Consider the following 22,333-nt stretch of genomic DNA (forward strand, 5'->3'; position numbering starts at 1 on the left):
TGGGCTTCGGGAGGACATGGATGTGGACCGGCAGCCTGCATGGATGACAGCAGGATCAGCCTGTGTAGATGGACACCGTCAGGACCCTGAAGTGCCCGGGTCCCATGAAGACCCTCAAATTTAGACAACACTGAGGGAAAGTAAGTTGACTGAGGCAGAATTTTTGTCACTCACAGGCAAAAGTGGCTCAAAACAAAAATTAGCTAGATCTTGCTTCAGCTGCTATGACAGAGACTCAAAACTAACAATGGCTTCATCAGGAAATAAGTTGATTCCTCGGTGGTTCACACCTGTAATCCAGCACTTTAGCAGGCCGAGGTGGGCAGATTATCTGAGGTCAGGAGTTCGAGACCAGCTTGGCCAACATGGTATAACCCCATCTCTACTAAAATACAAAAATTAGCTGGGCATGGTGGTAGGCACCTGTAGTCCCAGCTACTCTGGAGGCTGAGGCAGGAGCATTGCTTGAACTCAGGAGGTGGAGGTTGCAGTGAGCCGAGATGGTGCCTCTGCACTCCAGCCTGGGAGACAGAGAGAGACTCTGTCTCAAAAAAAAAAAAAAAAAATGTGAGCAGGGATGTGGAGAAACTACATCACTCATGCATTGTTGGTGGGAATGTTAAATGGTACGGCCACACTGGAGAACTGTTCGGCAGTTTCTTAAAAAACTAAGCATGCAACTACCATATGATCCAGTAATTATATTCTTGAGCGTTTATTTAAGATAAATGAAAATTTATGTTTGTGCAAAAACATGTACATGTATCCTCATATCAATTTTTCCTCATTAGAGCCAAGAACTGAAAACAGCCTAGATGTCCTTCAGTGGGTGAAGGGGTAGAAGTGGAATACGACTCAGCAATAAAAAGGAAGAAACTATTTGATACATGCTACAACTGGGTGAATCTCCAGAGAAGTAAGCTGAGTAAAAAAGGCCAATCTCAAAAGGTTACACACTGTAGGATTTTGTTTATACAACATTTTTGAAATGATGCAGTTTTAGAAATGGAGAATGGATTATTGGCTGCCAGACGTTAGAAGTTTGGGGAAAAGGGGTGGGAGAGAGGTGGATGGGTTTATCCAGGAACAACAAAGGGGGTCCTTGTGATAATGGAACTGTTCTATATCTTGACTGCAGTGGTGAATGCACAAAACTGTACCTACCCATAAAATCATATAGAACTAAGTACACACACCCACAGAAATGCATATAAGTAAAACTGTGGATATCTGAACAAGATGGGTAGATTGTATCAACGTCAGTATCTTTGTGAAATTGTGTTGTAACTGCAAGATGTTGCCACTGGAGGAAACCAAGTAAAGAATACATGAGACGTATCTGTATTATTTCTCGGAATTGCATGTGAATTCACACATAAAATTTAATTTTAAAAAATCAAATGCATTCTACTCAATTGGGATTACTTAAAACACAGCAGATGGGTGACAACCTCTTGGAATTATAACACAAGACCTTCCTGCTAAAATAAAATGGTCACACTATTACTGTAATAATTTTGTTTTAATTTTAAAAATAAAAATAATAAAGAAAATAAACTGGACCTTGATGCAATCTTGCAAATAGCAAAAGAGACACCAAATAGACTTTGGTTACAGACTAACGAGCACATTCAGATAGTGTTCTAAGTTAACACCTGGTGTTGGCATTTCTAGTGCCCTTTCCACCTTTTTTGTTGGGCAGATATGGAACATAAACTCAAAAAACATGGCTTACAAATTACCATATTGCCTGAACTTCAACGTTTGGCCAAACACTTTGAAGAGGCTTTAGATACCCAAAAGGAAAACAAACACACAAAGCATATCATGTAACAATTAAAGCAATTATTTCTATCCTCCTGTACCTCAAGAGACAGTAAAAACTTTCCCTTTGACAAAAACACTTACTTGCACAGTCCGACCTTGATATCCGAGGGGGACTGGTTCCAGGACCCGCTGCAGACACCAAAATCCACAGATGCTCAAGTCTCTAAAATAAAATGGTGTACTATTTGCATATAACCTACACAAATTCTCCCCTATACTTTATGTCCAGATTACTTATAATACCCAATACAACGTTGTTATACTGCATTGTTTTTTAATTTGTATTATTTTTTATTATTGTATTACTGTTTTTCATTTTTTTCCAAATATTTTTGATCTGAGGTTGGTTACATCCATGGATGTGTCATCCACTGTCATCCACAGATACAGAGTGCCAACTGCTCTTAACAAAGGGCAGAGCACTAGGAAAAGTAACCCATCTTAACTACAATGAAACAGAAGTAATGCTTCTTCCCTGTTATTCTAAATAGGAATAATGAAGGGATTCTGGGCAATATTATAGTGCCCAATTTCTCCTTCAAATCATTAAGGAGGATTATCTTTAATAATAGAGGGAGAAAGCAAATCTTTCTGATAGGTACAAGTGCTACTCTGTCAAATACAAATTCTACCATGATTCCTACCCATCTTCCTTTTTTTTTTTTTTTTTTTTTTTTGAGACGGAGTCTTGCTCTGCCGCCCAGGCTGGAGTGCAGTGGCCGGATCTCAGCTCACTGCAAGCTCCGCCTCCCGGGTTCCCACCATTCTCCTGCCTCAGCCTCCCGAGTAGCTGGGACTACAGGCGCCCGCCACCTTGCCCGGCTAGTTGTTTTTTTTTTTTTTTTTTTTGTATTTTTTAGTAGAGACGGGGTTTCACCATGTTAGCCAGGGTGGTCTCGATCTCCTGACCTCGTGATCCGCCCATCTCGGCTTCCCAAAGTGCTGGGATTACAGGCTTGAGCCACCACGCCCGGCCCTACCCATCTTCCTTAAAGTCACTAAACTATTTTGGAATTTCAAAACAGCACTCAAACACTTCCCATTATGCAACCTGTGACTATCATTCTTGGCCCCTCCACCAGTCAGCATGCATTTCTTCTCTGTGACACCATCCAAGTACATTGCATTGGGAGGGATCTTCTTTTTTTTGAGACGGAGTCTCACTCTGTCACCCAGGCTGGAGTGCAGTGGTGCAATCTCAGTTCACTGCAAGCTCTGCCTCCCAGGTTCTTGCCATTCTCCTGCCTCAGCCTCCCAAGTAGCTGGGACTACAGGTGCCCGCCACCTCGCCCGGCTAATATTTTGTGTTTTTAGTAGAGACGGGGATTCACCATGTTAGCCAGGATGGTCTCAATCTCCTGACTTCATGATCTGCCTGCCTTGGCCTCCCAGAGTGCTGGGATTACAGGCGTGAGCCACCATGCCCGGCCGGGAGGGATCTTTTATGTAAATGGAACTGCCAACTCAAATGTTCCTCAGATGGGCTATTTCCAAAAGCACCTGAAAACTCTCCCAGCATGATCTTTTCATAATGCAATTTATATGGCACTTTGATTGTCCCTGTACATTTAACCCAATGTCTATTTGAGGTAAGGTCCAATGTAAGGTCCTTGATTCTGCCTGGGATGAGAGTTCTGATAAGGGAAGCATTCTGGGGACCAAGCCCATCAAAGCAGAAACTGACTTTTCTAAACCTTCACCTGTTCTTGCTCAATACCCTTCAAAGCCCGAAGCTAAGAAAACATTAAGGCCCACGATGGAAGATTTTATAAACAGGGACTCATTCATTATTCCTTGCACCAGCCCTTGTAATGCTCCAGTGTTGCTCTGTAAAAAGCCTCGTAGGCGTAGATATTGATTTATGCAAGACCAGAGGGTCGTAAATAAGATCGTGATTCTTCTTTTCCCAGTGGTCCTTAATTCAAATTCTATTTTGTCTTCAATACTACCTGAAGCCACTCACTTCACTGTGATGGGCTTATGTTTTTTAGCATCCCATTAGATCTAGGCAGTCAATATTTATTTCCCTTCTCATGGGAAAATGAACGATATACTGTACCCGGACTGTTTTGCCTCAGGGATTTACTGAAGATTTTCTCTTATTTCTCTCAGGTTCTTAATTGGGACCTCAAGGATTTGAGATTTCCTTGTGAGTCTATTCTAATATAATATGTAGATGATCTGTTACTATGTTCAAAAAAAACGAACAAAACTTTAAGACTGATTTTGCGTATTTATTAAAGACCTTAGTTCAGAAGAGACATAAAGCCTTCGAAGAGAAATTAAAATTCTGCGGCAACAACAATAGCAACAACAAAATGTTCATTATTTAGGGCACACACCATCGCAAGAAGGCAAATCTCTTGCTGCATAAAAATTATAAATTATTCAGTTTTCCCAAACCAACCATTACAAAATAACTTTGAGGGTTCCTAGGGTGACTGTATGTTATGGGTGATGGGTGCCAACCTCTTCTGCCATTGCAACCCCTTTCCATGAATGAAGTTCTTAGATCCTGAACCTCTTACCCTAGGAAGATTCATATAATACTTCTGAAACCTAAAAAAGTATCTGCAACAGTCCCCAAATGTGGGGTCACCTTTTTATCATAAACCCTTTTCCTATGTTGCTACAAAAAGTCTAAACACTAGGAATACTGACTCAATTACCTGACAGCCATCAAAGGCCCTTTGCTTATTTCAGTCTTCCCATTAGATCCAGTAGCTAAGACATAGTCACCTTGTCTAAGAACTATAGCAGCACCAGTATATTTAGGGAAGCCTCAAGTGGCTCAGTTCTAGTTTCTCCATGAAACTTGTACATGCTCCTTTGTTAATGGAAAATAGTTAGCATTTCTCAGCTAGCTGCCTAACATCCTATCAAATGCCATGCTTTCACCTTCAAATATCACTATCACTGCAACACACCAAACCTAGCCACTCCCTTTCCTTTACCTGAAGGAGAACTTCACAGTTAAATCTGTCTTACAGATTCACCTGCATCTTATACAGATTTGTTACCAATTCCCCGGATATCCCTGACGAAATGTTGTTTGTTTTTTTTTTTTTTTTTGAGATGGAGTCTCCCTCTGTCACCCAGGCTGGAGTGCAGTGGCACAATCTCTGCTCACTGCAACCTCCACCTCCCAGGTTCAAGCAATTCTCCCTGCCTCAGTCTCCTCAGTAGCTAGGAGCACAGGCACCTGCCACCACACCTGGCTAATTTTGTATTTGTAGTAGAGGCGGAGTTTTGCCATGTTGGCCAGGCTGGTCTTGAACTCCTGACCTCAGGTGATCCGCCTGCCTCGGCCTCCCAAAGTGTTTGGATTATAGGCCTGAGCCACCGCATCCGACTGTCTGATGTAATTTTATTCGTGGATGGTTTCTTTTTAAAAACAGAAACTTTTAGGGCTGGACCCTAAATTTATGACCTTCCACTTTTATTATAGTTATTTCCTTGCTTATAGAATGCAAGAATCCCAAATCTCATGGTAATGCTTTAGCGGACCACTACGCCAAAAAAGGCAACATTAGCCAAACATAATTGTTCCTGTAATAACACAGAAAAGAGAGGCCTTGAAGAATTCAAAAAGGCTATTATTGACTGTCAGAGACAAGCTCCTGGTTTGGAAAAAAGCAAATGGAAAAAATTGGGATGCTCATTGCATACAGATAATATTTGGCACTTGCAGAATGATCCGCCAGTAGTGCCAAAAAATGGAAAAAGGAATTTAGTAAAGATGCTTCATGATATTACGCATAATAGCAGAAATAAATTGGCAACAACGTTAGACTAACATAGGCGGGCTAAATTTAGAGGTATTGCTGAGGATGTTTCCAAAACATCTCCTACCTTCCAGTGACACAATCCTGGCAAACCTGTAAAGATCAGACATGGACAGGAACCAAACCTCGAGGGTCCCTTGAACACTCCAGATGGACTTTATATAAATGCCTCCTGCACTGGGTTACGAATATGTTCTGGTTATTGTCTATTTATTCTCAGGGCAGGTTGAATCTTCTCCTTGCCAGAGAGCTACCCCTCTAACTATGGCAAGAAAAAAAAAAAATCTTGATTTTGTTTTTCCAACTTGGGAAATTCCCACTTCTCTCTCTAGGGAGAAGGACATTCTTTCTCTTAGTACTATTAATACAACACTCTGTAAAGTTTGGTCTTTTACTCAAAAATGCATTATCCATAATCCTCAGGGAAAAAAGAGAACTAATGGAATTCTAAAATAAAATTAGCAAAGCACTCAGGAACGCTTAATTCTCATGGCCTGAAGTATTACCGTTAGATTTAATGTCTATAAAATGAAACCCCTCTGAAAACCCACAGATTATCTCTTTGTGAATTAAGAACAGATTGCCCCATGTATTTGGGAATTTCACCCCCAATCTTATATTCTACCTTAATTGTCTCCCCTAAAATTTATGCTCAAGTCCTAACCCCTGATGCCTGTGAATATGACTTTATTTGGAAGTAGGATCTTGGTAGATGCAATCAAGATTAAATTACAATGGATCACAGTAGGCTCTAATCCAATTACAAGGTGTCCTCGTGCTTTTCTTTCTTTCTTTCTATTTTTTTTTTTTTTTTTTTTTTTGATACAGGGTCTTACTCTGTTGCCCAGGCTGGAGTGCAGTGGTGTGATCTCAACTCACTGCAGCCTCGGCCTCCTGGGCTCAAGCAATCCTCCTGCCTCAGCCTCCGAAGTAGCTGGGACTACAGGTGCACACTGACACGCCCAGCTAATTTTTGTACTTGGAAAGCCAAGGTGGGCAGATTGCCTGAGCTCAGGAGTTTGAGACCAGCCCAGGCAACATGGCAAAACCCCGTCTCCACTAAAAACACAAAACATTAGCCAGGCATGGTGATGCGTGCCTGTAATCCCAGCTACTAGGGAGGCTGAGGTGTGAGATTCGCTTGAACCCGGGAGGCAGAGGTTGCAGTGAGCCGAGATCACACCACTGCACTCCAGCCTGGGTGACAGAGAAAGACTCTTTCTCAAAAAAAAAAAAGAGAGAGAGAGAGAAAAAATTTGGATACAGAGACACACACAGAAAGAAGGCCATGTGGTGATGGAGGCAGAGATTGGAGTGATGGTTCTACAAGCCAAGGAAACCCAAGGGTTGCCAACAATCACCAAAAGTTAGGGTGAGGAAGGATTCTTCCCAAGAGCCTTCAGAGGGAGAATGGCTCTTCAACACACTGATTTCAGGCTTCCGGCCTCCAGAACCATATTCTATCATTTTAAGCCATCCAGTTTGTGGAACTCTGTTTTGGCAGTCCTAGGAAACCAACATATTATCTTTCTACAGGCAGATATGATTAATTACTTCATCAACAAGCAAAAGGTGCATTTCCAAACCACCTTCTGAACAACCTCTATATTATCTGCAACATGGAGGTTTAGTCTTCTGGAAAAGACACTAGAGAAATACTGCCCTTGAACCACAATGAAAGGACCTTACCAGGTCCTATTGCCAAATAACATAGCAGTATAACGCCAAAGTAATGGTCCTCTGATTCACATTTCCCAGTTCAAAAGATACACGTCTCGGCCGGGCGCAGTGGCTCATGCCTGTAATCCCAGCGCTTTGGGAGGCCGAGGCAGGCAGATCATGAGGTCAGGAGATCGAGACTATCCTGGCTAACACCATGAAACCCCGTCTCTACTGAAAAGACAAAAATTAGCCAGGTGCGGCAGCACGTGCCTGTAGTCCCAGCTACTCGGGAGGCTGAGGCAGGAGAATCGCTTGAGCCCAAGAGGTGGAGGTTGCAGTGAGCTGAAACTGCACCACTGTACTCCAGCCTGGGCAACAGAGCAAGGTTCCATCTCAAAAAGAAAAAATACACATCTCTTCCTCCTGACTACTAAACATCCATTTCATCTGAAGCCTTAAACTGAAGATTCTTAGGAATTCTCTAGAAGTTGTCAGCTTCAGAAATGGACAGCATTGACCCCCGAATACAGAAAAAATAATGGAGCTCCAAAGTGGACACCTTCTCCTGAAGATGAGGGAACAAGATGCATTTTCAGATTTGTCATCAATTTTCTGATTTCCCTTAACAATACAATATTGTCTAATGTGCCACTTCAACATCTTCTAGAATACCAACATAATGCCTCTTATTTTCATCTTAATATTTTTTTTTCATGCACCACCACGCCAGGCTAATTTTTTTATTATTAGTAGAGATGGGGTTTCACCATGTTGGCCAGGCTGGTCTCAAACTCCTAACCTCGTGATCTGCCCACCCTGACCCCCCCAAAGTGCCGGGATTACAGGCGTGAGCCACTGCGCCTGACCCATCCTGATATTTCTGCCCCTTGTGATCTTGTATTCCTTAATGAAAAGCAAAACTCTCATATGTTTTTCCCAGATCGCAGCTGTGGCTCTGAAGCCAATGGATTGCTGAATCTGTAATCCCCTAACTGACCCTGTGGACAAAAATACAACAGCTGTTCCTTTAAATACTTTAGAAGGCAAATTCCCTGGTACTTGAATTTTCCTCAAGTCATTAATCCCAACCTCTCATCTTGCAAAAAATTGATCTTAACTTTATATCAATGAAATGTTTCTACTGAGATCATTACAATCCTATCAGCAAAGTCTAGTTAATAGGTAATAAGCACTAATATTGGGGTATGCCTGATCATGATAGTTTGTTCTCTTCGGAGATACTTCAGCCTGCCTTGCAGGAACTGTTTAATTCTACTCAAGGGATTTGTTAATCTCGAGGGAATTCAGTCTGTGTTGCACGAAGGATACTACTCCTTAAAGGGACATCAGGCATAGACCTCCCTACCCCACACTCACTGTGTGATCCTGTGTGTTCAGAGAAATTGTCAGAGATTTCCAAATATTTAAAACTATCGTCCTTCTATTGGATCCTATATCATTGAGAAGGATATCCAGAAGCCTCCAAAATGAAGCAAACACAAATTATTGGGGGGAGCTTTCAGGAGCAATACCCATTTCCTCTTCATGTATACTCTGCAAGCTGTGATTCCTATAACAGGAATAACACAATTAGAAAAGTGTTTGAGGCTGGGTATGGTGCCTCACGCCTGTAATCCTTGCACTTTGGAAGGCTGAGGTAGGAGGATCGCTTGAGCCAAGGAATTTAAGACCAGCCTGAACAACATAGTGAGATCCTGGTCGGGCGCAGTGGCTCATGCTTGTAATCCCAGCACTTTGGGAGGCTGAGGCAGGCAGATCACCTGAGGTCAGGAGTTCAAGACCAGCCTGGACAACTTGGCGAAACTCCATCTATACTAAAAAATACAAAAATTAGCCAGGTGTGGTTGCGTACGCCTGTAATCCCAGCTACTCAAGAGGCTGAGGCACGAGAATTGCTTGAACTCAGGAGGCGGAGGTTGCAGTGAGCCGAGATCATGCCACTGCACTCTAGCCTGGACAACAGAGCCAGACTTTGTCTCAGGAAAAAAAAAAAAAAGAAAAAGTGAGATCTTATCTCTACCAAAAAATAAAAATAAATAAATAAAATTAGCTGGGTGTGGTGGCAAACACCTATAGTCCCAGCTACTCAGGAGGCTGAGGTGGGAGGAAGAGAGAGAACCTAGGAGTTTGAGGTTACCGTGAGCCATGATCATGCCACTGTACTCCAGCCTAGATAACAGGGAGACCCTGTCTCTTAAAAAAAAAAAAAAAAAAAAAAAAAAAAAGTGGCTAGAAATTTGTCCCTGACTTTAGCAAAGGTTGTAAACAACACTACTCCTGCTCTTGGAGCCAAGCGAACTCATCTAAGTTCATTAGCTAGAGTTGTCATGAACAATTGTATAGCCCTTGATTTTCTCTTAGCCAGCCAAGCAGGAGTTTGTGCCACAGTAGACACTTCAGCTGCACCTACATAAATACTTCTGGGGAAATAGAACAGTATATGACTAAGCGAAAAGAAAAAGCCATCTAGGGCCGGGCGCGGTGGCTCAAGCCTGTAATCCCAGCACTTTGGGAGGCCGAGACGGGCGGATCACGAGGTCAGGAGATCGAAACCATCCTGGCTAACCCGGTGAAACCCCGTCTCTACTAAAAAAACACAAAAAACTAGCTAGGCGAGGTGGTGGGCACCTGTAGTCCCAGCTACTCGGGAGGCTGAGGCAGGAGAATGGCATGAACCTGGGAGGCGGAGCTTGCAGTGAGCTGAGATCCGGCCACTGCGCTCTAGCCTGGGCGACAGAGTGAGACTCCGTCTCAAAAAAAAAAAAAAAAAAAAAAAGCCATCTGGCTCTCTCAGATGGATTATGGAACATGGTTTCATTGCCTGGGTTTCATAATCTAGGCTTTTGGCCTCAAACCATAATGTAAAAACTAATTGTCATTTTGCTTCTGATAATGGCCTGTGGTGGAGTTGGCTGATGGATCCTGTCCAGAGTCTTAAATGCTTCTGTGTAGCTATTATCTCATCAGCGGTTCAGCCACTCATCCTACAACAGAAGGTAACGGAAAGATTAACCCTAGATCAGAGGCTACATTCAACGGGCAATCTTCTGATCTTAATCAACAATATCTTGGCAATGGTGAAAATCTGGATATGATCATTAATGTCCGGTGGTCTGACTTTGTCTGCCGTTGGCCAAAAGGGAAATAAAACGAATAAAAAAAGAAAAAGAAAAGGCAGCCCCTGACATTCAGAAGCAGGTCTGACTCTCCCAACTAAGCATGTTAATCTCCTGTTAGATAGGTACAATCTCACAGAATCCCAATCTCAGACAAAGCCATTATGAGATCATGATAAAATGAGGAAAAGCAAGGCCACTTCCTAATTTGATCTAAGCACAGGCAAAACAAGGTCACTCTCCCAATCACAAAATACCAAACATCCCCTTTCCCATCCCAAAGAGTGGCTGTTGCTTCTTTACCAATTATAACTTTATCCTAGTTCTAAATTCCTCTCCCTATAGATAAGATGTACTGGCCAGGTACAGTGGTCCATGCCTGTAATCAAAGCACTTTGGGAGGCCGAGGCGGGCAGATCACGAGGTTAGGAGATCAAGACCATCCTGGCCAACACGGTGAAACCCCGTCACTACTAAAAATACAAAAATTAGCTGGGCGTGGTGGCATGTGCCTGTAATCCCAGCTACTCGGGAGGCTGAGGCAGGAGAATTGCTTGAACCTGGGAGTCAGAGGTTGCAGTGAGCCGAGATCATACCACTGCATTCCAGGCTGGTGACAGAGCAAGACTCTGTCTCAAAAACAAAAACAATAACAACAACAAAAAACAAGATTTATTAAGACATGAAATCATAGAATCACCCCTGCTTCCTGGCAACATCCAATCTAGAGCATACCCTACTTTCTTGGGCCTTTCCTCAAATCATTCAGCCAAAGCCAAGTCACATAATAGGTTATTTTTTATTTTATTTATTTATTTATTTATTTGAGACAGAGTCTTACTCTGTCACCCAGACTGGAGAGCAGTGGCACGATCCTGGCTCACTGCAACCTCTGCCTCCCAGGTTCAAGCAATTCTCCTGCCTCAGCCTCCTGAGTAGCTGGGACTACAGGTATGCACCACCATGCCCGGCTAATTTTTTTTTTTTTTTTTTTTTTTTTTGCATTTTTAGTAGAGATGGGATTTCGCCACATTGGTCAGGCTGGTCTGGAACTCCTGACCTTAGACAATCCACCCATCTTAGCCTCCCAAAATGCTGAGATTATAGGCATGAGCCGCCGTGCCCGGCCAAGTCACATAAGAGGTTCTTTCTGACGCCCTTTGTCTGAGACACCCATGAGTCCCTATGGTGTGTGTTCTCCCTCACTGCAATGAGTAATAAACCCAACTTCTTCAACTACCAGTGTGTCCCTGGTGGTCTTTGACTGACAGGCATTGACAATAGCATCCTAGGGAGAGTTCGCAACAAAGATGATGCTTTAGGAAGAATCACCTGCAAGTAACGTGTGGGGTTCTGGGTAATTAGGAAACAACTGTGGTTACCTCAGAGTAAGGAGATGAAGGATTGTGCCAAGACTGTAGTTATGGGAATAAAGATGGCGGCATTTTGGAAGAAAAGACATTTCGTAAGAACTAGTAGGAACTAAATAATTATCATGAATTCATTCATGCAAACAGTGCATACCAGGTGCGGGAACCTAGTGCTGAACAAGACGCTGTACTGAGTCCTTCTTTGAAAGGAGCTCATATTCCCAAGAGAGAAGACAATGACAAAGACCCCCCCCTCCGTGCATGTGTAAGAGGAGAGACAGCAGATAGGGATGGTGGTGTGATGGAGAGTGAACCAAGGGGTGGAGGTGGCAACTTCAGACAGAATGGTGGGGGAAGCTGGCTCTGCTGCAGTGAGCTGTGAGCTGAGACCTGAGTGAGAAGCAGGAGCTGGCCAGAGAGCCTGGAAAGAGTATTCCAGGAACTGAAGGGCAAAGACCCTGAGATGGGACAAAGGCATCGAGCTTGGTTGCAGAGTGGTGAGAAAGGAGGCACTGGACAGGACGCAGGGTCAGATCTCACCGGGTCTTAGATGCCAAGAATAGAATTTTGCTAAGGAGGAACCAGATTGCACAGATATAGGCTGTTCACCTCAAAATCTTTCTTTGCCCTTCCCTCACTCTTTCTTCCTTTCCTACTGCCCCTCCCAAGTTCCTCTCTTAGTGTCTAACTTTTTTTTTTTTATTTTTATGTTTAGACAAGTTCTCACTCTCTCACCCAGGCTGGAGTGCAGTAGCACCATCTGGGCTCACTGCAGCATCCTCCTGGGCTCAAGTGATCCTCCCGCCTGAGCCACCCCCCGGCTCCCACCTCCTTGGTAGACTTCAGGAGCCCAACACCACACCCGGCTAATTTTTGCATTTTTTAGTAGACACAGGGTTTCACGATGTTGCCCAGGCTGATCTCAAACTCCTGAGCTCAATCGTTCTGCCCACCTCGGCCTCCCAAAGTGCAGGGATCACAGGTGTGATAAAGGAAAAACTTCAGCTGAATTAAATTGAAAGGCGTTTAATTGAGCAATTAACGATTCGCAAATTGGGCGGCCTCCCGACCCAGAGTAGGCTCTGAGACTCCAGTGTAGCCAGGTGGTGGAAGAAGACGTATGGACAGAAAAAGTCAAGTGACCAACAGAAAACAGAAGTGAGGTACAGAAACGGCTGGATTGGTTACAGGTTGGCTTTTACCTTATTTGAACAGTTGGCTACATTCGATTGGCCAAAACTTGGTGATTGGCACAAGTGTAGGCTATGGTTTGTTCACACCTCCACTTGTTAGAGTTCACCATGCACAGAGAAATGTTTCCGCCAAACTTAAAATACGTGAGGAGGCAGCTTTAGGCTAAATTTGATTTAACAGGCATGAGCCACCGTCCCCTGCCTAACAGACTTTCTCAGCAGTGATATCCTGGTCCCAGGTCCACTGACGGGCCACCTTTCTACGTCTTGCTGACGCTTAAATTGGGCAACTTCTGCCTCTGACTCAGCATTTGAAATTAATTTCCCGTGTGGGAATTTCCAAATAATCCTTACTAAGAATCGATGTGTGCAGGACAGCCCAGCCACTGGCTTTCCCTCATCATCACAGCGATGACCTCAAGAAGTGCCCCAAGTTTGGTTATGTGAGACTACTTTATGTCTAAAAATGAGACCAAATGGTGCTTCTAAAAAATTCCAGTGACTGGCCGGGCGCGGTGGCTCAAGCCTGTAATCCCAGCACTTTGGGAGGCCGAGACGGGCGGATCACGAGGTCAGGAGATCGAGACCATCCTGGCTAACACTGTGAAACCCCGTCTCCACTAAAAAATAGAAAAAACTAGCCGGGCGAGGTGGCGGGCGCCTGTAGTCCCAGCTACTCGGGAGGCTGAGGCAGGAGAATGGCGTGAACCCGGGAGGCAGAGCTTGCAGTGAGCTGAGATCTGGCCACTGCACTCCAGCCTGGGCGACAGAGTGAGACTCCGTCTCAAAAAAAAAAAAAAAAAAAAAAAAAAAAAAAAAAAATTCCAGTGACTTTCTCAAAGTTTTCTTGCTGGTCATTTTCCCACAATAGGTGTTTCGTTTCTAAATTGTTATATACTCTGATTTGGTCTTTCTGTGTTCTTTTGTTTATCTTTTTTTTTCGCCCTCTTCAAGGTAAACGTGCTTCTTCCTATTTTGAAATCTTTATTCATATGGGTTGTTTTTTCCCATAACTTTTTTTTCAAGTTTCACCTATATCTCTGTTTATTTGCGGAACACTCCTGAGACTAGAATATCTGGGCTTGGCACTCTGCTTGGCTGCCATGTACAGAGATGGAGAGGATGGAGAGGAGGAGACTTCCAACCCATCCTCCTGTTTACGGTCTCGCCTCCATCCCTGCCTTCAGAGGGACATGGGACTTCCAATTTCTGAGAGCCCTCCTGTTGAGTCACCCCACTGGCAACTGGCCTTCAGCTTCTCCTGGTCAGTCAAGTATATGGCCACCCACCTTCTGATTTCCAGCTTCCAAACTTTTGTACACATTTCCTCCCCTCTCCCAGTCTCCTTTCCTTGTGTATTTAAGTCCCTTTTATTTAAAAAAAAAAAAAAATTTCCAGTAATTTGTATATTTGAAAAGGTCCAGAGAAACGAATTTGTGTTCAATCAAGAGTTTCACAGGAAGTCACCTTGTTTGGTTTTTTTAAATTAACAAAAGATTATTTTCATACTTAGGTCAGTTAATTATAGGTCAGTCCCTTATAACACATCAGATGTTCCAGAGTCTGTGCTTTCTGGCCAAGACAGATCAATAATCTACGTAAGTAATGATTATACTTAGGAGCAGAGGCTTAGAAATATACCCTTACCCACCATGAGAGACATGAGGATCAAGTTTCTGGATTAAAAGTGAGTGCACTTCCTCAAATGTAATGTCCTAAATGATGCTGTATATCTTGTTTTTCGACGGTCTTTTTTATTTTCTGTTTTTCATTTTAGCATACACATTTTTTCTCAATAGACTGACTTAGATGAGGGCTTTCAGAGATTCTGTCTATAACTGGAATCCAACACATTAGGAAAGCCCAAGGGGGAAATAATCTTAAAGTGATACTCCAAATCAGCGGCAGAACGGAACATAAAGCCCAGGGACTTTCACTGCCCATGCCGTCAGTAATAACTCTGGGGACCTGTAGGGACATGGAATTTTATTGGAAGATTTCTCTTTTGTGGGTGTTCTAATTATGAATACTGAAGGGGAAAAATATGCACACAATGTGAAAATGATGACTTATACTCATGGTATTCAAATATAAATGACACTTTAAATGGAGATGCAGTCCTGCTGTAGAAAGAGCACTGGACAGAAGTCAGGAACCAGTTTTCTCGTTCTGACGTTGTAACTGATGAGCTGTTTAATTCTGGACAAATAATTTAACTTCTCTGGACCTCAAAGTCTTGGTCTGAAAATGGAAGTGTCGAAGTACATAATATATTCTCCAGCTCCAAAATTGTATGAAAACCTTCATTTTAAGGATTTTGAAGGTGAGTTGAAATGATGATTATATCATGTAGTCTTGAAACATTAATAATACAATTCATTTACTATAACCTTAAAGAGATAAAATGGTTACAGAAATATATTCAATTAAAGAAAGATAGCCCAGGTGCGGTGGCTCATGCCTGTAATCCCAGCACTTTGGGAGGCCAAGGTGGGCGGATCAACTGAGGTCTGGAGATCGAGACCAGTCTGGCCATCATGATTGTTTTATATATAAAGTTTTGGTGCCGTGAAAGAAATAGCACTTGAATATAAAATTTTCTTTTTAATTCTCAGCAAGGCAAGGTACTTCTTTTTTTTTTTTTTTTTTTTTTTTTTGAGACAGAGTCTTGCTCTGTCGCCCAGGATGGAGTGCAGTGGCGCGATCTCGGCTCACTGCAACCCCTGCCTCCTGGGTTCACGCCATTCTCCTGCCTCAGCCTCCCGAGTAGCTGGGACTACAAGCGCCCGCCACTACGCCCGGCTAATTTTTTATATTTTTAGTAGACACAGGGTTTCACCATGTTAGCCAGGATGGTCTTGATCTCCTGACCTGGTGATCCGCCTGCCTCGGCCTCCCTAAGTGCTGGGATTACAGGCGTGAGCCACTGTGCCTAGCCAAGGCAAGGTACTTCTATAGAAGGGTGTGCCCTTACAGATGGAGCAATGGTGAGGCACACTTGGAGGAGGGAGTGGAAGGGGTTCTTATCTACACTAAAAAATACAAAAATTAGCCAGGTGTGGTTGCATACACCTGTAATCCTAGCTACTCAAGAGACTGAGGCACAAGAATTGCTTGAACTTAGGAGGCACATGGCAGCTGCTGCTGTGTCTTTCCCCTATTGGCTAGGGTTAGATGGCACAGGCTAAACTAATTCCGACTGGCTAATTTAAAGAGAGTGACAGGGGTGAGTGGTTTGGCTGGAAAAATGGTTATGACAGAGCAGGTAATCCGAATGTGTCAGGGTGGAACAGGTGATTGAAATGAATCAAGGTGGAGCAGGTAACTGGAAAAGGTTGCTTTATGAGGAAATTAAGTTTAAAAGCAGAAGGTAAAGAATTGAACATACTGACACATTGATTCTTTGAAAAGAAATTTAGAACTCATATCTAACAGTGATGAAACCCCATCTCTACTAAAAATACAAAAATTAGCTGGGCTTGGTGGTGTCTCCAACCAAATTTCAACATGAGATTTGGAGGGGAACACCTATTGTCTCCCAGGTGTCTGTAATCCCAACTACCTGGGATGCTGAGGCAGGAGAATCACTGAACCCCAGGAGGTGGAGGCTGCAGTGAGCTGAGATCATGCCACTCACTCCAGCCTAGGCCACAGAGCAAGACTTCATCTCAAAAAAAAAAAGAAAAAAAGAAAGAAAGAAAAAAAATAATCAAGAAGACTTTTGTTTCTGATCTTTTAAGAAAAATAATATGAAGAAGCCAAAATAAAGATAAGAGAATTATAAAAGACAAGCAGAATTAATCATGATATGAGTTTAATCAGGAAAATATTTTAAAAATCAAGGGGCTCAATGTTGCAAGCAGTATTCATAATCATAGGCTTTTTAACCATATACAGACATAAAATATTATTACACAGGACAATAGAAGGGTTCAAAGTACAAAAGAGATAAAGACAGACTAGATTTTGAAAAGATAATTTCATTACTCACAAAGGGAGAGCGTAGAGAATTGCCAAAATGAAGAGTCCCATCTAGGTACAATAACTGATATCCAGGAGGCTGAGTTAAAGGATGCTGATAGTAGAAATGATGAACAGGCAGAATGCATTTCAGCCAAGCAGAGTGCCAAGCCCAGATATTATTGTCTCAGGAGTATTCAGCAAATAAACAGAGATAGAGGTGAAACTCGAAAGATTTCAAAATAGGAAGAAGCACGTTTACCTTGAAGGGAAAAATAAATGATAAAATAACACAGAAAGACCAAATCAAAGTATATAACAATTTAGAAATGAAACACCTATTGTGGGAAAATGACCAGCAAGAAAGCTTTGAGAAAGTCACTGGAATTTTTTAGAAGCACCATTTGGTCTCATTTTTAGATACCAACTAGTCACACACAACCGAACTTGGGGCACTTCTTGGGGTCACTACTGTGATGATGAGGGAAAGCCAGTGGCTGGGCCGTCCTGCACACATCGATTCTTAGTAAGGATTATTTGCAAATTCCCACATGGGAAATTAATTTCAAATGTTGAGTCAGAGGCAGAAGTTGCCCAATTTAAGAGTCAGCAAGAGGTAGGAAGGTGGCCCATCAGAGTCACATCTAGGAACAATAGCTGATATCCAGGAGGCGGAGATTCTGCTTGGCTGCTTTTTAAGGAGATTTTCTAGTTTATCCCAGTTAGTATGGGAGGCTCTTTGAAGAATGCCAACTAATAACTGCAGAAGGAACAATGGAATTAGGAAAACATCCTTTGCAACCCACTAGATAAGAGTTTGGATGGGTGTCCCCTCCAAATCTCATGTTGAAATTTGATCCCTAATGCTGGAGATGCGGCCTAGTGGGAAGTGTTTGGGTCATGTAGTTAGATCCTTAATGAAGAGCTTGGTGGCTTGGTGCCATCCTGAACGTAATGAATGAGTTCCTGCTCTACTAGTTTTTGAGAGAGCAGATTGCTGAAAAGAGCCTGGGACCTCGTTCTCCCTTGCTTCCTCTGTTGGAATGACATGCTGGTTCCCCTTTGCCTTCTGCCATGACTGAAAGCAGCCTGAGGTTCTCCCCAAAAGCAGATACCAGAGCCATGCTTCTCGTACAGCCTGCAGACCTGTGAGCCAAATAAACTTATTTTCTTTTTTTATTTTTTTTATTTTTGAGACGGAGTCTGACTCTGTCACCCAGGCTGGACTGCAGTGGCACGATCTTGGCTCACTGCAAGCTCCACCTCTCTGGTTCACACCATTCTCCTGCCTCAGCCGACCAAGTAGCTGAGACTACAGGTGCCCGCCACCAACGGCTGGCCAATTTTTCCATCTTTAGTAGAGACAGGGTTTCACCATGTTACCCAAGATGGTCTCGATCTCCTGACCTTGTGATTCACCTGCCTCGGCCTCCCCAAGTGCTGGGATTTCAGGCATGAGCCACCGTGCCCGGCCACTTCTTTTCTTTTCTTTTTTGAGATGGAGTTTCGCTTTTGTCACCCAGGCTGGAGTGCAAAGGCATGATCTTGGATCACTACAACCTCCGCCTCCCAGGTTCAAGCGATTCTCCTGCTTCAGCCTCCCAAGTAGCTGGGATTACAGCGCCTGCCACCACGCCCAGCTAATTTTTGTATTTATAGTAGAGACGGGGTTTCGCCGTGTTGGCCAGGCTGGTCTTGAACTCCTGACCTCAGGTGATCCACATGCCTTGGCCTCCCAAAGTCCTGGGATTACAGGCGTGAGTCATGGGCCCAGCCTTCCTCTTCTCTTTATAAATGAACCAGACTCAGGTATTCCTTTACAGTAACCAAAATGGACTGAGACATCAATAAAATGGTTTATTCAGGCCAGAATCATTAATAGATGCTGAAACCATACGGTGAAAAGATTGCTGAAGAGGATATCCACTTGGTAAAAAAAATTACCCCTCTAGAGCTCACCTAAGGAAAAATGTAGTTTTTTTTGTTTTTTGTTTTTTTTTTCTTGAGACAGAGTGTTGCTCTGTCACCCAGGCTGGAGTGCAGTGGCGCAAGCTCCGCTCACTGCAAGCTCCGCCTCCTGGGTTCATGCCATTCTCCTGCCTCAGCCTCCTGAGTAGCTGGGACCACAGGCACCTGCCACCACGCCCGGCTAATTTTTTGTATTTTTAGTAGAGACAGGGTTTCACCATGTTAGCCAGGATGGTCTTGATCTCCTGGCCCATTCTAGGAACTCCTGCCTGCCTTGGCCTCCCAAAGTGCTGGGATTACAGGCGTGAGCCACTGCTCCCGGCCCTTTTTTTACATTTTTATTTTTGACACAGAGTCTCCCTCCTTCATCCAGGCTGGAGTGCCATGGTGCCATCTCGGCTCACTGCAACTTCCGCCTTTAGGGTTCAAGCAATTCTGATACCTCAGCCTCCCAAGTAGCTTGGATTACAGGCATGCGACCCTATGCCTAACTTTTGTATTTTTAGTAGTGACGTAGTTTCACCATATTGGCCAGACTGGTCTTGAACTCCTGGCCTCAAGTGATGTGCCTGCCTCAGCCTCCCAAAGTGCTGGGATTACAGACGTGAGCCACCACACCTGGCCTGTCCTACCTATTTAAACAGCAAAACTGTTAGGTATAACTTTTGGCAAAATTCTTAGGGATGTTGAGAAAAAAATTACTGAGGCACTAAGGATGCCATGAACAGGGAATGTCTGGGAACCTCTGCCCTAGGACCGCTACTATATTAGAATGGAGTATACTGAATGATGTTCATCCTTTGGACCTGGAGCCATCAAGATAGTATTCGGGCTCACTGTCCCTTGCTCCAACACGACTCCAGTCTTTATTCTTGATGATTTCGATATACACAGAGATGATCCTTCTCTCACTGTGGCCTCTCATATCCTTGAACTTCTCTCTTCCATGACTTTGTTCTCCCTCGTATATCAGCCACTAACTCCCTCTGCAAGCTTGTCATTGCCACATGGTGAAATCTAGCCCCCTGCCTTCTGTGGGCTGTACCTGTACACCTGGACTATTGCAAGACCCCGTGACCACCTCTCAAACCCATTCTCCATGCATCAGTCAGAGAGACTTTCAAAACTCACTTTATTGCTTAAAACTGTTCAAAGGTTTTAAGCATAATGCACAGAATCCTTATAACAATCAGCACACTCTTTCCTGTGGAGTAAATCACATGTTATTGTGTCTACATCAGCCAAGGGACTTGAGTACAAACCTCTGTTTTTAATAGTTTCATGCTTTTTTTTTTTTTTTTTTGAGAGACTAGATGGACAGTAGAAGTCATATCCTTACCCATAGCTGTCCCTCCAAAGGTCACTAGTTGGCACTTTCATAGGCCCCTTGAGATAGCAGTAATGATAGAATTTTCAAAAATGAATTTTAATGAGGTTCAGAAAACAGAAATAAGGTACAGTGCCCCAAAGCACTTCCCCAAGTGTGGGGGTCCAGAGTGGCCATCTTTAGACCCCCAGAGTGGCCCAGAGGTCAGCCTGACTCCCCTTATATGAGAAAGATAATCCTATGAGAATAAATATAAATAGATAAGTGGGTGAATAAATGTAGGTGCATGAAATTGAAACAAGAGGACTTCAATCATTATGTGATAGCATAAAACAGAATATTCTAGAACGGACAAAAATAAAACTTTGGACTGGGTGAGGTGCTTCATGCCTGTAATCTTAGTGCTTTGGAACACCTAGGTGGGAGGTTCGCTTGGGACCAGGACTTTGAGGTTACACTGAGCGATGATCTTGCCACTGCACTCCAGCCTGGACAACAGAACAAGACCCTGTCACAAGGACGCTAGAATTTTTCGATAAATACACTTTTATTTATGCATTCCCCACCTCTCTTTTTATCCTATTTTATGTAGACAGCAACGTGATTTTTTCCCCTCCTTTACGGAGGCTGCCTACTAGTTTGCAGTTACTGTATTCTATAAAGCCAAGGTCAGTTGGCTGAAGGTTTGTGTTTCTTCCTTGAGAAAAATACAGAAAGAAGAAAAAACAGATCTTTGGTTTGAGTAGGAGAGTGGAAAAGAAAATTGAAATACAATCGTGCATTTCCGGCAGAGTTCACCAATTATTTTTCATTTTCAAATCGAGTTTTGCCATTTCTCATTAATGGAAATGCTGCAAGACATTTAAAAAAAGCACAACAGCAACAACCACCACCAAAACAAACAAACAAAACCACCCATAACAAGGGGCTGCCACTGTTTTTCTGTAGCATCTCAGCAGATGACCTCCTGGTGTTGCAAGTCGGCAACTGGTTGTGAGTCTATTGAAATTATGGGCAGGTGCGGTGGCTCACGCCGGTAATCCTAACACTTTAGGAGGCCAAGGCGGGTGGATGACCTGAAGTCAGGAGTTCGAGACCAGCCTGACCAACATGGTGAACCCCCCCCCCCTACTAAAAATACATAACCCTGTCCCTACTAAAAATACAAAAATTAGCCAGGCATGGTGGCGCATGCCTGTGATCCCAGCTACTCGGGAGGCTGAGGTGGGAGAATCGCTTGAACCCGGGAGGCAGAGGTTGCAGTAAGCCGAGATGGCGCCATTGCACGCCAGCCTGGGCAAAAGAGCAAAATTCCGTCTCAAAAAAAAAAGAAAAGAAAAAAAATTACGCCATTTGTTTTAAATTATGACGTCTCTGAAAAGCATGCAATCTGAATTCGTTGGGTTAGCGAGAATACTGAAGTTGAAGGGCATTTATAGAAGTCTATAAAATGGCAAAAACCGAAAGGGAAAGAAATGAGCTATGAGTATTCTGTCTTGCTAGTAAACAAGTTCCAACTCTGGAAATCAGTTTTCAAAAGAATAATGACTGTTTCCAAAGTACCTGCAAACTCTGAAGCATTTTAGGCAAGAGAATGAGCGGTAAAAAGTATCTTCATGTTGTGATTACAACAATAAACACTATTATGTAACAACGTGGCGTCTTCAAAGCGACCCTGCCAAGAGGGAGAAAGTGGTCCTTATGGACGGATACTTTCCTGTCGGAAGGCCCTCAGTTAGAATTGTACATATGCATACAGAATACAGGATATTATTTCTATATTCGTAGAAAATTGCTTTCTCATGTAACTCCAGTGCTGTACGTGGGATAGGATACCTGCCCTCCGTTTACAAATGCCCAGGTGCAATGCTGCGCGGGCACTCAAAGGACAGAAGTTAGTGTCTGTGCCCTGCAGGAGCTGGCGACGAATCCCGAAAACGCCGTGGCGCAGTGCTCCTTCCCGCGAACCTGCGTGGGCTGTGGTTCTCTGTTGCTCCCGACATAGGAATGTCAGTTCCTATGTGTCCCCTTCTCCACTAGATGTCACTGTAAATCAATTGCTTAAGGAGAGAACCCGGGTGTTTGGCGCATCTTCACACAGTGC

Source organism: Rhinopithecus roxellana, chromosome 17, assembly GCF_007565055.1.
Source record: "Rhinopithecus roxellana isolate Shanxi Qingling chromosome 17, ASM756505v1, whole genome shotgun sequence".
NCBI classification, from domain to species: Eukaryota; Metazoa; Chordata; class Mammalia; order Primates; family Cercopithecidae; genus Rhinopithecus; species Rhinopithecus roxellana.